Source organism: Hyperolius riggenbachi, chromosome 4 (genome assembly GCF_040937935.1).
Source record: "Hyperolius riggenbachi isolate aHypRig1 chromosome 4, aHypRig1.pri, whole genome shotgun sequence".
Taxonomy (NCBI): Eukaryota; Metazoa; Chordata; class Amphibia; order Anura; family Hyperoliidae; genus Hyperolius; species Hyperolius riggenbachi.
The window spans coordinates 277,577,865-277,591,343 of NC_090649.1; the positions used below are offsets into that span (position 1 = coordinate 277,577,865).

At 45.3% G+C, this 13,479-nt stretch overlaps 1 protein-coding gene across 3 annotated transcripts in view; it reads right to left on the minus strand.

The window, feature by feature from the left end:
* The window catches only part of FYN (FYN proto-oncogene, Src family tyrosine kinase), a 316,221-nt gene that overhangs the window by 224,855 nt on the left and 77,887 nt on the right, over positions 1–13,479 (minus strand). The gene's annotated exons all lie outside the window — the stretch shown is intronic.

The window sequence follows — 13,479 nt, forward strand, 5'->3', positions numbered from 1 at the left end:
CATGAAAGCCCACTAGAGGGCGCTCCGGAGGCGATCTTCCGATCGCCTCCGGCGGCAAGGAATAACACGGAAGGCCGCAATGAGCGGCCCTCCGTGTTTCGCTTCCCTCGTCGCCATGGCGACGAGCGGAGTGACGTCATGGACGTCAGCCGACGTCCTGACGTCAGCCGCCTCCGATCCAGCCCTTAGCGCTGGCCGGAACTGTTTGTTCCGGCTACGCTGGGCTCAGGCGGCTGGGGGGACCCTCTTTCGCCGCTGCACGCGGCGGATCGCCGCGCTGCAGCGGCGATCAGGCAGCACACGCGGCTGGCAAAGTGCCGGCTGCGTGTGCTGCTTTTTATTTGGCTGCATGAAAGCCCACTAGAGGGCGCTCCGGAGGCGATCTTCCGATCGCCTCCGGCGGCAAGGAATAACACGGAAGGCCGCAATGAGCGGCCCTCCGTGTTTCGCTTCCCTCGTCGCCATGGCGACGAGCGGAGTGACGTCATGGACGTCAGCCGACGTCCTGACGTCAGCCGCCTCCGATCCAGCCCTTAGCGCTGGCCGGAACTGTTTGTTCCGGCTACGCTGGGCTCAGGCGGCTGGGGGGACCCTCTTTCGCCGCTGCACGCGGCGGATCGCCGCGCTGCAGCGGCGATCAGGCAGCACACGCGGCTGGCAAAGTGCCGGCTGCGTGTGCTGCTTTTTATTTGGCTGCATGAAAGCCCACTAGAGGGCGCTCCGGAGGCGATCTTCCGATCGCCTCCGGCGGCAAGGAATAACACGGAAGGCCGCAATGAGCGGCCCTCCGTGTTTCGCTTCCCTCGTCGCCATGGCGACGAGCGGAGTGACGTCATGGACGTCAGCCGACGTCCTGACGTCAGCCGCCTCCGATCCAGCCCTTAGCGCTGGCCGGAACTGTTTGTTCCGGCTACGCTGGGCTCAGGCGGCTGGGGGGACCCTCTTTCGCCGCTGCACGCGGCGGATCGCCGCGCTGCAGCGGCGATCAGGCAGCACACGCGGCTGGCAAAGTGCCGGCTGCGTGTGCTGCTTTTTATTTGGTGGAAATCGGCCCAGCAGGGCCTGAGCGGCAGCCTCTGGCGGTGTTGGACGAGCTGAGCTCGTCCAGACCGCTCAGCAGGTTAAATTGGCCACTGCATCTTTAAGGCCAAGCTGCAAGGCCACACGACACAGCACACAAGTGATTCCCAGTCCCCCTCCCTTTTGTCCCCACCAACAGAGCTCTCTGTTAGTGGGGTCTGATCGCTCCCCAGATGTTTGTTTGTTTATTTGTGTTTATTTGTGTATTTTTTAGTAAAAAATGTTGTTGTTTTTTTTACTACTATACACCCCCCTCCCCAATCCCCGTGATTCAGCCGACTGTGCCTCTGGAGAGGACAGCCGTGTCAGATGGCTGTCCCCAGTACGGCTGTCCCCAGTACAGCGCTGCTGTAGATTGCAGCACTGTACGGGTAAATAAGACAGCAGTTTTGCCGTCTAACAGTCTCCCAAGCGGCGATTGCTGCTCGGAGACTTAAAGGCTGAGCCCTGCTCCGCCCACCAAGCAGGAGATCCGCCAAATGGGTTGATGTCCCACATAGAGGGGGAGACAGAGAAAAACTTTTGCGAAGAGAAGAGGCGAAATTAATCTCCATCACAGAGGCTTGTGGGGGTATGGGATTCAATGAACGCAATGAGCTTCATTGTTTCCTGGACCGCCACTAAGAATGCCTGGAGGTGTTTTTTGAAAGACCTGGGGATGGTGCTGGAGGATCTCTTAAAGAGACTCTGTAACATTCAAAAGATCCCCTGGGGGGTACTCACCTCGGGTGGGGGAAGCCTCCGGATCCTAATGAGACTTCCCACGCCGTCCTCTGTCCCACGGGGGTCTCTCCGCAGCCCTCCGAACAGCCGGCGACTGTGCCGACTGTCATTTCAATATTTACCTTTGCTGGCTCCAGCGGGGGCGCTGTGGCGGCTTTCCATTCCGAACTACACGGAAATACCCGATCTCATTCGGGTCCGCTCTACTGCGCAGGCGCAGGAAACTTGCGCCTGCGCAGTAGAGCGGACCCGACGGCGATCGGGTATTTCCGTGTAGTTCGGAGCCGACAGCCGTCAGAGCGCCTGCGCAGGAGCCAGGAAGGTAAATATTGACGTCACCGCTGCCCGGACTCCACGGAGGGCTGCAGCGAGACCCCTGACGGATGGAGGACGGCGTGGGAAGCCTCATTAGGATCCGGAGGCTTCCCCCACCCGAGGTGAGTACCCCCCAGGGGATCTTTTTATGTTACAGTTCCTCTTTAAGTCCGTGATTTTAATTAATACCCTGATCCAGACTCTTCTCCCTTTTTGATTGAATGGGGTGCCCCTTTACAATCTGTAGATGTCCCTCTCCTCCTGCTTCCTTAGTGGCCTTTTTGGGAGTGACATCATCATATATAGGACAGGATATGTAATAAGGAAAGTTACGATGGGATAGGTGCAATACTTGGGATCTCCAACTGCTGTGCTGACAGTACTTTGATTGCCTACTTTGTTTTTAAGAATCTTTTGGTATACTATTTATGTATTATAATTCAGATTTTTAACACTGTTTTCTTCTTCTCTCTTTGTCTCTGTTTGTGTAACACAGGGGGACGACGAGACCCAGCCGGCTACGTTACGCTGCTATGGCAACAAACCAGCGTGAGACGCAGCATCCGGCTTGTTGATACCCCCGGTGGAAGGCACGCGAGATTTGGTGACGTCACGGGAGTTGAATACCCTGACGTGATGGGAGGAGATCTCCTGTATGCTCGGACCCCGGAGGGGGCGGGCCTAACTTGCGGTGCGCGCTAGGGGCTCGGAGCGGTGATGCCGACTTGGCAACTGCTCGGAAACAGGCCGGAAACGGCGTGGGTGAGTCCCTCCCTCTTCATTTTCATTTGTATGCGTTTATTTGTGTATATATATTTGTGCATTATGGTGGTAGCAGATGGTCTCTGAGGAAGCAAGCATTGTCAGCTTGCGAAACGGCTGTTAGACCTACTGCCTGAATTTTGGTGTCTGTCTTGGTGGGATGAAATAAATTAGCCTTGCAAAGCAGCTGGTGCCCGGTATCCTTTATCCTTTTATCACATCAGGATCAGCCTGTGCGTGATCTCCTGGTGCTGCCCCTGCGGCCACGCCCATCGGCGTGACGTGGTCGGGAGGTAATTAAAATGTTGATTAGTGGCTACTTATAAATCCTTTTGTGAATCAAAAAGTCAGAAACCTATTACACTATTTTTTGTTTAACTGTAATAAATAGAAATGCACTGATTTAAAACTGCAATGACTCTTTGTATAGGAAGAAGTCATGAACAAAGGATTCAGGTGTGCCATTGCCTATAGTTACAGTACCCAGTGACTATGTAGCAAAAAAAGTCCATTAAGGCAGACACAACCTCAGTAACTGTAATGAATAGAAATGCAGGGATTTATAACTGTGAATTCAAAAATAACTTCTATCTTTAAGAAGGGGGCTATTGTTCCTACATTCTGGGAGGAGATGTTCAGGTGGTGGCAGGGCACCATACTTGCCATTTATTATTATTATTATTATTTAGTATTTATATAGCGCCAATATCTTCCACAGCACTGTACAGAGTATATATTGTCTTGTCACTAACTGTCCCTCGAGGAGCTCACAATCTAGTCCCTACCATAGTCATATGTCTATATCATGTAATGTATGTATTGTAGTCTAGGGCCAATTTAGGGGGAAGCCAATGAACTTATCTGTATGTTTTTGGGATATGGGAGGAAACTTGAGTGCACGGAGGAAACCCACACAGACACGGGGAGAACATACAAACTGGAGATGTTGACCTGGCTGGGATTCGAACCAGGGACCCAGCGCTGCAAGGCGAGAGCACTAACCACTACGCCAACGTGCTGCCATGTTCTTGTCCTTCGGTGGACAGCTTTAATGGTTATCAATGCTTTTGTTGTGGTCTGCTTCTATTCAATTTATAAATGATAAATAAAGTTTATACAAATGTTGATTAAAACCATTATTGTTATGAAGGCCTGTTTTGTATCTAATTTGTGATGTTATTTGTGATGCTTTTACTTCTTATTCATAATAACCCACAATCGTTCCTCTGGGTGTAGCATACCCATTATTGGACAGTGGTACCAACAGCTTGGTTTTGTTTCTCAAATATGCCTTCACTGTAAATATTCTAAACCATCACTATGTCCAAAAGACTGGCCATATACACAGTGAGACTGTCATGTTTATGTATAACTTAATATGTAACAAGAAATGTGAAGCATTAGAATACAAGTATACTGCCACCCCTAATGAAACACTGAAATACAATTCAAAACAATAAAAACCAAAGAGGTTTTAAGAAGGCAACAAACCAGTATACACATGGTAAAACATACCTTTTAATATGTCATATCTTTTTGTAAAAAAAACTAAACAACATCAGTTAGGCTGCTTTCACAGTGGGACGTTACAGGCGCACGTTAGAGCAGCCTGTAACGCAGCCCAACTGACAGCAATGATAAATGATTGGGCTGTTCACAGTGCCCACGTTGCAGTGGAGTAGAACGCAGCACGTTAAATGAAAGTGCAGCGTGCTGTGCGTTATACTTGTATGTAGCTGCGGTCGGATGTTTGCACATGCTCAGTATTGTTTGTTTGTTTTGTTTTTAAATTTGACGCATGCGCAGTTTTCGTCTGATAGTATGCGTCAAAAAGTATGCATCACGGAAGAGCACGTACGCATGAAGAGACGCATAATGCGGCTCTACATAACGTCCGTCTTCAAAGCTAACATGCGTTGCGTTAGGGGCACGTTATGCGACCTTAACGTCGCATCTAATGCAACGTCCAAGTGTGTAAGAGCCCTAAGTGTATAATAAAAACAAATACAGTACATCCCAGTTGCATGGGACCTGATGCACATTTTGAAGCTGAGAAGCACCACTTCTTCAGGGGCAAAATATGATTGTAAAATAAAAGCATGCAACATTTCTTAATCATTAAAGTGAACCAGAGACGAAGCACCCTCATGTATTTTACCATATATATCAGTGAGAACATTAGAGAAAACACCTACCCTGCTCTCTGCTTCATCCTCACTGCTAAAAGTGTCTGTTATCAGCTGTGATAAAATCCCAGACTGAGCATTCAGTCTGGCTTTGCTCAGGTATCATTATAGCCAAGTCATTATAGCAGAGCCAGAAGGGGGCAGGCTTGGGCTTGAAAAGACATCAGACTCAGCTATAATGATTCCTGAGCAAAGCCAGACTAAATGCTCAGTTGGGGATTTTATCATGGGCTGATAACAAGCAAGCTGAACAGTGAAGAATGAAACAGAGAGCAGGGTAGGTGTTTTCTCTAATGTTCCCACTGATATATATGGTAAAATACATTAGGGTGCTTCGTCTCTGGTTCACTTTAAGCAGGAAACCCACTTACGTTCTTATAGTTTTATATTGTATTTCAGTAAATACAGTATAACATAGATATGCCAAATCAGTCCCAATCTGCCAAAGATCAATAATGTAAAGGTGACCACTAATGATCCAACCTTTTTCTTCCAATCTTACCATTTCTATGTAATATAAGGGAACTGCCTAAACTATCCATTCAATGTATTCACTCAATTTACCCTTATACTACATATATTTGGTAAGATTGGATGAAAAAGATTGGATCATTAGTGGCCACCATAACTATAATCTGTTATGGTTTATGTTTCTAATGTACACAAATCTCCTGGTTGTTTATTGTTTACATACATTAGCCCTGCTGTAGAACTGCCTGCTAGTCTGACAAATTCCCCTGCTTACCTATTCCCAGAAAACCTCACAGTAATCCCCATACCTGTCTGTAAAGGTACCCATACATCTAGCAACTTTGCGGCCGATCGACTTCCAGAATCGATAATTATTATCGAATCGGATGAAAATTGGTGCTGCCAAGTGCATGCCCGATAGACGATACAACCACTTTCAGATGTCAGGCCGTCAAGGTAGTTTGGGTGCATGGTAGTAATTGCGAGCGATAGTGGGACAAGCGACGACCATGACGCAACCCCTGCCGCGGTTTCCCCAGCATATAACTGTGCTCATCTAACCCCCACCCCATGTGTGCATTTATACATTGCCTGTCCTGTGTCGCACCGCCCATCCGTCTTCCAAATCTATAATACAGTTTACAGTATTACAATACAGTCACTGACTGTGAGTCTTTGGAGTCTGATCTATCACACCTATAAGTACATCCATCGTTAAAAATATTCTTTCACAAGAATACTAATACTTGAATGCATCATAATGTTGGGTAGATGCATTGCATTCATGCAAACATCTCTTAATGGCTTTGTCATCCCAATGCAATTAATTTAACATTCCCAAAGCAGTATAGACAGGCAATGATAACAAAGTACTGTAGGTTTCTCACATAGATGCATTTTTAAATCAACAGTCATATACTATATACATAACATGAGTACAGACACGCACGCACGCACGCACGCACGCACACACACACACACTGCTAATTGCTGACAACATCTTACACCCAGCATGTGAACATGAAATCAATCAAGTCTACTACAAACATATCGAGTGCAGCAGTAGCTATAGGGACAATATAAGATGAAGGAGGCAGACATTTCTATAAAGCAATTTAGTACATTTTTGTACACTGTATAAGGTATCAGTATGACCTTTCCAAAGAGAGTCAATAATGTAACACTAAGATGATAGGATGTAATGGAATATTATTCATTAGCACCTCAGTGACCTATGCAAACTCATTTCAGATCCTATTAGTCCATAAAGCACAATGAGCATCACATCCCATTATCATGGCTGCCTGGACCATTATTTTAACCGGTTCTGCAGCAGAAGAATAAATAGATTTAATTGTAAGTGAACAAGTGACATTTGCTTTGTCATCTAATCTTGGCTTCACACATCACGACATCACCCGCCCTGTATTCTTGCCATGCAGTGGGAAAAAGAAAAAGCTGAAAATCTATTAAAACCACCACATTTCATTAACTTTCCACAATCAATTCAAGGACGGAGATTGTAGTCAGTCATTCTACAGCATTTTAGCAGGAAAACACAATACCTCACCTTGTAATGCATCATTCCACTAGAGATTTGTGAATCGTAATTCCTCATTCAAATCAGAGCTGGGAAGCCTGCCTCTCTGTACCAATAATAAAAGATGCAGGACATGTCCTTACTTCCTGTTCCTTTCATCAGACACTCGCCATTTCCTACAATAGAATTCCCTCCGTTTTAAGGGAAATCTGGCTTCAGTTTGAACACCATCTCAGCATACTAAAGGGTGCCATGTGTCAGGAAAAACCAGTTGGCTCTCTGCAGCGAGCCGAGGCTGGATGAATGTGCCTAATCTGCAGATTTGCCATTGAAATGCTGCCTCACATTTCCTCAGAGGACACTGTGCTATTTGTTACAAAGATTTCGCTGCAGCAACTTCAATTGACAAACAGAGGAATTGACAAATGGCGCACAAAGGGACGCTGAGCTTGTCACCAAGCTCTCGGCCACCCAGACGGCCGTAAGCCTTTGAGGGATTTTCACAAACAATTATACAGCAGCCTCTCTCCTCTCAAATTCCGCATCTATGCATTATCAGTAAATACTATAAGCCCTTCAAAATAGAGTATTGCTAGCTATGATTCTGTATCTGAAGCAGTTTCTGCATAATTTGTATGTGTCCTGATCACAAACAGTTCATAGTATTTTTATAGGGGTATACGGTACACAACGATGTGTATGGATACAACCACACTTCTGACAACCTGTGCGTTTGTACTGTCATACTTTCCAAGAAAATCACCACGAAAGAGTAAAACGCTATTACTGTAAGGGAAGGGTTCAATCCTTGTTATCAGGAAAGCGTCAAAACTGCACAGGCTGCACAGTAAAAAGATTGAATTTACGCAGTGTTCCTCTATGGGAAAGGATTAACTGGATGCTGTGTCAGACAAAATCATTAATGAATGCAGTGTGGTATGTCAGGCTGAGTTTTTTTCTAACTATTTTCTGTTAAAGCCTTGAGAAGTTGTGCAGCCAGAGCTATTCAGATATGTTATCAGACTGCACTACCTATCAAAATGTGTTGCTCGCAGATCATGCCTCCCCCCTGCCCTCAAGTAATAGTATTCAGCAGCTTAGCTTTGGGAAGAATCCCAGTTCAGCATCCAGGGGAGAGGCTGTGGGGTAAGGTTAACACAGTCACAGGTTTATAAATAAAAGACAGAAGCAGCTGTCCACAGCAAGCGTTCATCTGGTTGGAATCTGGTTGCTATGGAGAACAGCTCTACTTTTGCCCCAGTTTTCAAACTACAGTAAGCTCTGCATATATATATGTATTATGTATACATATTCTGCCCTGGGGAATATTTTAAAAAACATGCTCTATAGCAAAGATTATCTAGAACAAATTCTGCTGCTGCCATTCAAGCCGCTGTAAAATCATTTTCACAGAGAGGCATTTGCAGAGTCACATGACAAGGACCACTCCAACAATCTAATTGGTGCTCCGAGTCTGTGCTGTTCTTCCCTAAGACACTGTGATATTGACCTAAGGAAAGGAGAAACCGTGAAACGCGTTGTCTTTTTAGTGTCCAATAAATGTTCTGAAATCCCAACCCTCCTCTGAGGGTTTTTAAACCTTTATACTTTTGGGACACCTCCTCCCAACCACCCTAGTTTCCTCCCATGTAAGAGATTCCCCTGGGTTTTATCCATTTTTATTTTTTTTTATTTGGATAGAGACCACTCATTTACATTTTTTTGAATAATATTCTTCAACAGATCCACATGGAACCGGAATTCTCCACATTACCGTAGTTGCCTTATAGCAACCCAGTTTTGTAAGTAGTATTCTTCTAATTGCGTTGTCCCATTGCCTTGTATACTACACTATATTGGCACTCTTTCGGCTTGAGTCACAAAGCCATGATAACTTATCACGGCTGTGAAAAAGTGCTTTGCGAGCGTTTTAGCGAAAAACGGTTATCGCGTGCAAAAATTTGCGGTCACATGATAACGCAAATTTTCGTGCATTAAAGTTCGCACAATAACGCAAATTTATCACGCGAACGCAGAACGTTAATGCGCAAAAAAATTGAGTTATCGCGCGAACGTGAATTTTTGCGAGTGATAACCGTTTTCCACTAAATTTCGCACACAGCACTTTTCACCGAGTGAAAACAGTTATCACTGCTTTCTGAATCAAGCCCTTTGTGTTCTTTTTCTTCCCAGTTCCTGGAATTCACTCATTGAGGTTCACACACCGGGGACACCCACATTTCTTAAAAAACGTCCACCAGACAATTCCTTATTGTAGAGGGCCCAATAATTAGCATGTAGACATTTGCAGAGTCGCATGGCAAGGTTCACTCCAGCAAAGATCTCCTACAAACCACCAGCTCCCACAATCCACTACTGTACTTGCTAACATCTACTAACCACAAAACTACATAATCACAACAGGAAGAAGCTGCATCTAATACAGCATGTTGTCCACAGAAAGGCCACCTCCAATCTCTTAAAAGAACAGAAAATGCAATGCACTGCAGATATCAACAGACAACAATGGAGGAACAAAATGGATAGCAAATAATTACAACGGTTAAATTGAATGCAGTAACGCTCGGGCATACTGTGAATGCAACCTGTGCCACAACATACCAACTCCTTAGTGCTACATGGTCTTCCATACTGCTACAGGATTTTATTAGTGTTCTCTGATTGGCCAATGAAAAGCTGTCAGAGCAGAAATCCTATCCTCTCCTACAAGGAAAGTGTGTGCAACTGTAAGGCCTAGGACCCACTAGCAGCACTTTTCTAAGCACTTGTGATTTGAAAAGCTCTTGCTAATGTAATTCTATAGGAGTTTTTTTTTCTTTTATCTCATCCCTCAAGTGGGATCACACACATAGCAATACTAATTACCAAGAGTTTTACAAATCACAAGCGCTTAGAAACGCGATGCTAGTTGGTCCCAGACCTAATAAAGGGACACACTCTGTAGAATGGATATGTTGCCATTTGGTCCTGCATAGAGTGCCTTCCACCCTGACTCTAAGAATGTCTGAGAACAAATGACATGCTGGATATTTGATGTGTGCTAAAACCTTTCTAAACGTGCATAGAATTTAGCTCTGTACACCAGGACAGCATCCAGGTCTATACACATGCTTCCTTCTACTTGGAATAATGATAATTTTAAAAGCGATGACTGTGTATCCATACAACCTTTTCTATTCTGAAAAGAATGGAGGAGGAACGATGAGCATGGAACGATGGGAAAAAAGTAATGACATCTATTTGTGTGTCATTTATTGATCCAGCAAGGCAGATTACACAATGACAGTGTGGGACATTGATACGGACTCTAGATTTACCCCAAGATGTTTCTAAATGAATGTCTCGAGACATGTCTTAGAACCGATTTGCTAATCATAAAAATGTGAACAATAGACTCTAAAAACAGAAATCCAGAGGCAGTTCTCATTAAAACTTAAAAAAAAAAAAATCTGCTGAATCTGTCCAATGTTAAGATTTTCTAATTTCTTAATCTTGTCCTTGTAATGAATACCGGAGATACCACCGCGCGGGCAAGCGGCAGGGTGGCTATCTCCGCGTTCCAGCCGGCGGCCTCTGCCGTGCAGCAACATGTCACTGGTTCGCCTGGTCCTTCTAGTGCACACAGATGGAGAGCTACGCGCGCGCGCCAGGCGACAGGACCTTTAAGCTAGCAGAAGGGGAATCAGCTGATCATGCCGATCAGCTGATCCCAGCTAGGCTCCGGATTGGCTGAGTGGCTGGAGCGGCGCTGCGGATCCCTGTAGGTATATATAGGACTTGCCTGTTAGTTGCAAGTTGTCTGCCGTTGCGAATGCTTATGTGTGAGCACTCAGACCTCAGTCAGATCTTACAGTGTGTTAGAACCAGCCGGAGCTGGGAATTCACACTTAGTCAGATTCCGTTGATATCCTCTATTGTATTATTGTATTGTGTATGTAATAGACTAGTTCCCAGGTGTTGAGACCAAGGATCTCACACTTAAGACTAGGATTGAGAGATACTGTTACCCGTTATGATCTCTGGCTTTCCTGACCACTCTCCTGCTTACTGATTCGGTACCTTTGCCTATCTGTCTACCTGCTGCCGACATTGCCTGTACCCAGATACCGAATCAGTCTTCTGTCTCTGTACCTTGTCTGCCCGTGTGTTGCCGACCTGGCCTGTCTGACCCTTCTGGCTGTCACTCATTCCTTGGGTGGTCATCCTTACTGTACTACTCGTGACACTAACTCTCCAGGTGTCCATTAGCTGCAAGGGCCACCTGCTCCTCAGGAAGACCATCTTGCAGTTCAGTCAGTGGTCTCTACCCCATAGGAGTCCACTGGCTGCAGTACAGTCTGATTCCCAATCCATTAGGGAATCCTTGGCTGCAGTACAGTCTGATTCCCAATCCATCAGGGAATCCTTGGCTGCAGTAGTCTGCATCTCCTCCTCTTAAGGAGGTCAGCTTCAGCACAGTCAGTGGCCACCTGCCCCTCAGGGGTCCACTGGCTGCAGTGCAGTCAGATTCCCTGCTCTTCAGGGAATCCTTGGCTGCAGTAGTGTCTGTATTTCCCGCTCCTCGAGAGATAACCTTTCCTTACTGTTGCACCAAACACTCCACCACACTAGGTGTCCTGTGTCAAGCTATACTAGTATTATTGGTGATCCTGCAGATCACTACATAATCAGGTATAGCATCTGTATTTATGGTGATACTGCAGATCACCAATAATCAGAGAAATCTGTGTTGCTGACACCAATCGTTACAGTCCTCCTTCCAGAAGAACTTCTCATGATTGTAATGTTTGCAAAATCAGACCATCTCTGCCTACCCAAACCTGTCCTATGTCATCTCTGTTTAGTCACAGACTAGACAGTCTACTGCGAATCCTGCCCTTCACACAGAGCTGTCCTTTACTGTACTGTACAGTTTCTGTCACTTCAGGTCAACTTGTTACTGACTCACAGAGACACACAAATTGCTGTCTGACTGTAAGGGCCCATTTCCCCTTGTGCGGTGCGAATCGCCGCAGAAAAAATTTGCATGCGGATGCGAATTTCGCATGCGTTTGTATGAAAATTTTCATGCGAGGAATGACGCTGTATGCAAATTTAACCATGGCAGTGCCTGTGTGCTTTTCAATTGATTCCATTTCACATGAATGACGCTGTATGCGAATTTAACCATGGCAGTGCCTGTGCACTTTTTGATTGCATGCGAATTCGCGCAAATTCGCATGAAAATTCGCATACACATATGCGGTATGCGAATTCTGATGGCTCTGCCATGCGAATTTTTGATGCGGACAAAAACGCTCAGTTTTCCTGACAAGTGGAAACAGTCCCATTCACTTGTATTGGCTATGCGAATTCGCATGCAGCAAACGCATGCAAATTCGCGATAGTGTAAATAAGCCCTAAGTGGCTGACTGAAAGGTGTAGAGAAGGAAGGGATGAGAAAAATGGTTTAAGTAAATGTAAATAAATGTATTGCCAATTGATCAACTAGAGTAGCAACTGGGAAATGGATGCATAAATGGAGCCATTGTTTCTGGAATAATGACTTCAATGTCCCGGGTATCAATGTGTTTCATACTATGGACCATCTAACTGGTAGCATGGCATTATTAAGTCTGTTGCAGCATGGCTTTCTATATTACTATTAATATTTATATAGTGCCGACATCTTTCGCAGCACTTTACAGAGTATATGTTGTCTTGTCACTAACTGTCCCTCAGAGAGGGGCTCATAATCTAATCCCTACCATAGCCATATGTCTATGTATGTATTGTGTAGTGTAAGTATCATAGTCTAGGCCCAATTTAGGGGGAAGCCCACACAGACACAGGGAGAACATACAGACTTTTTGCAGATGTTGCCCTAGCTGGGATTTGAACTGGGGATGCAGCGCTGCAAGGCGAGAGTGCAAACAACTACGCCACCGTGCTGCTGTGCTTCTATATCTGACATAAAACTTGACATACAACATGGCAAGTAGTATTGCTGTGATAATATAGCAATTATTTAGGATCTAAGTTTACTTGCGTAACGTCAATCTTGTGTCACTCCATTGGCTCTCCAACCCCCGCATAGCAACAGAACATTTTGCTAGCCTACAGGCTGGCAATGCATCTGTACAGCCTTGGCCATGCAATGTCACCTGAGGTATCAGGTTCTGATCTCCACCAGGCAACATGCCTCGTAAGTATGTAAAACAGTTGATTACTGACACCTATGACAACATTATTTAAGTTGCAGGTCTGTTACACTTACCCAGCATGGAAGATATTCAAATAAAGTATACCATAAAATGCTCAGCTATACAGATGTACAAAGACTTCTCATGCTTGTTTTGTGATGTTATGCTTTTGGGCTTGAAGTTTAAACATGTTGTCTGA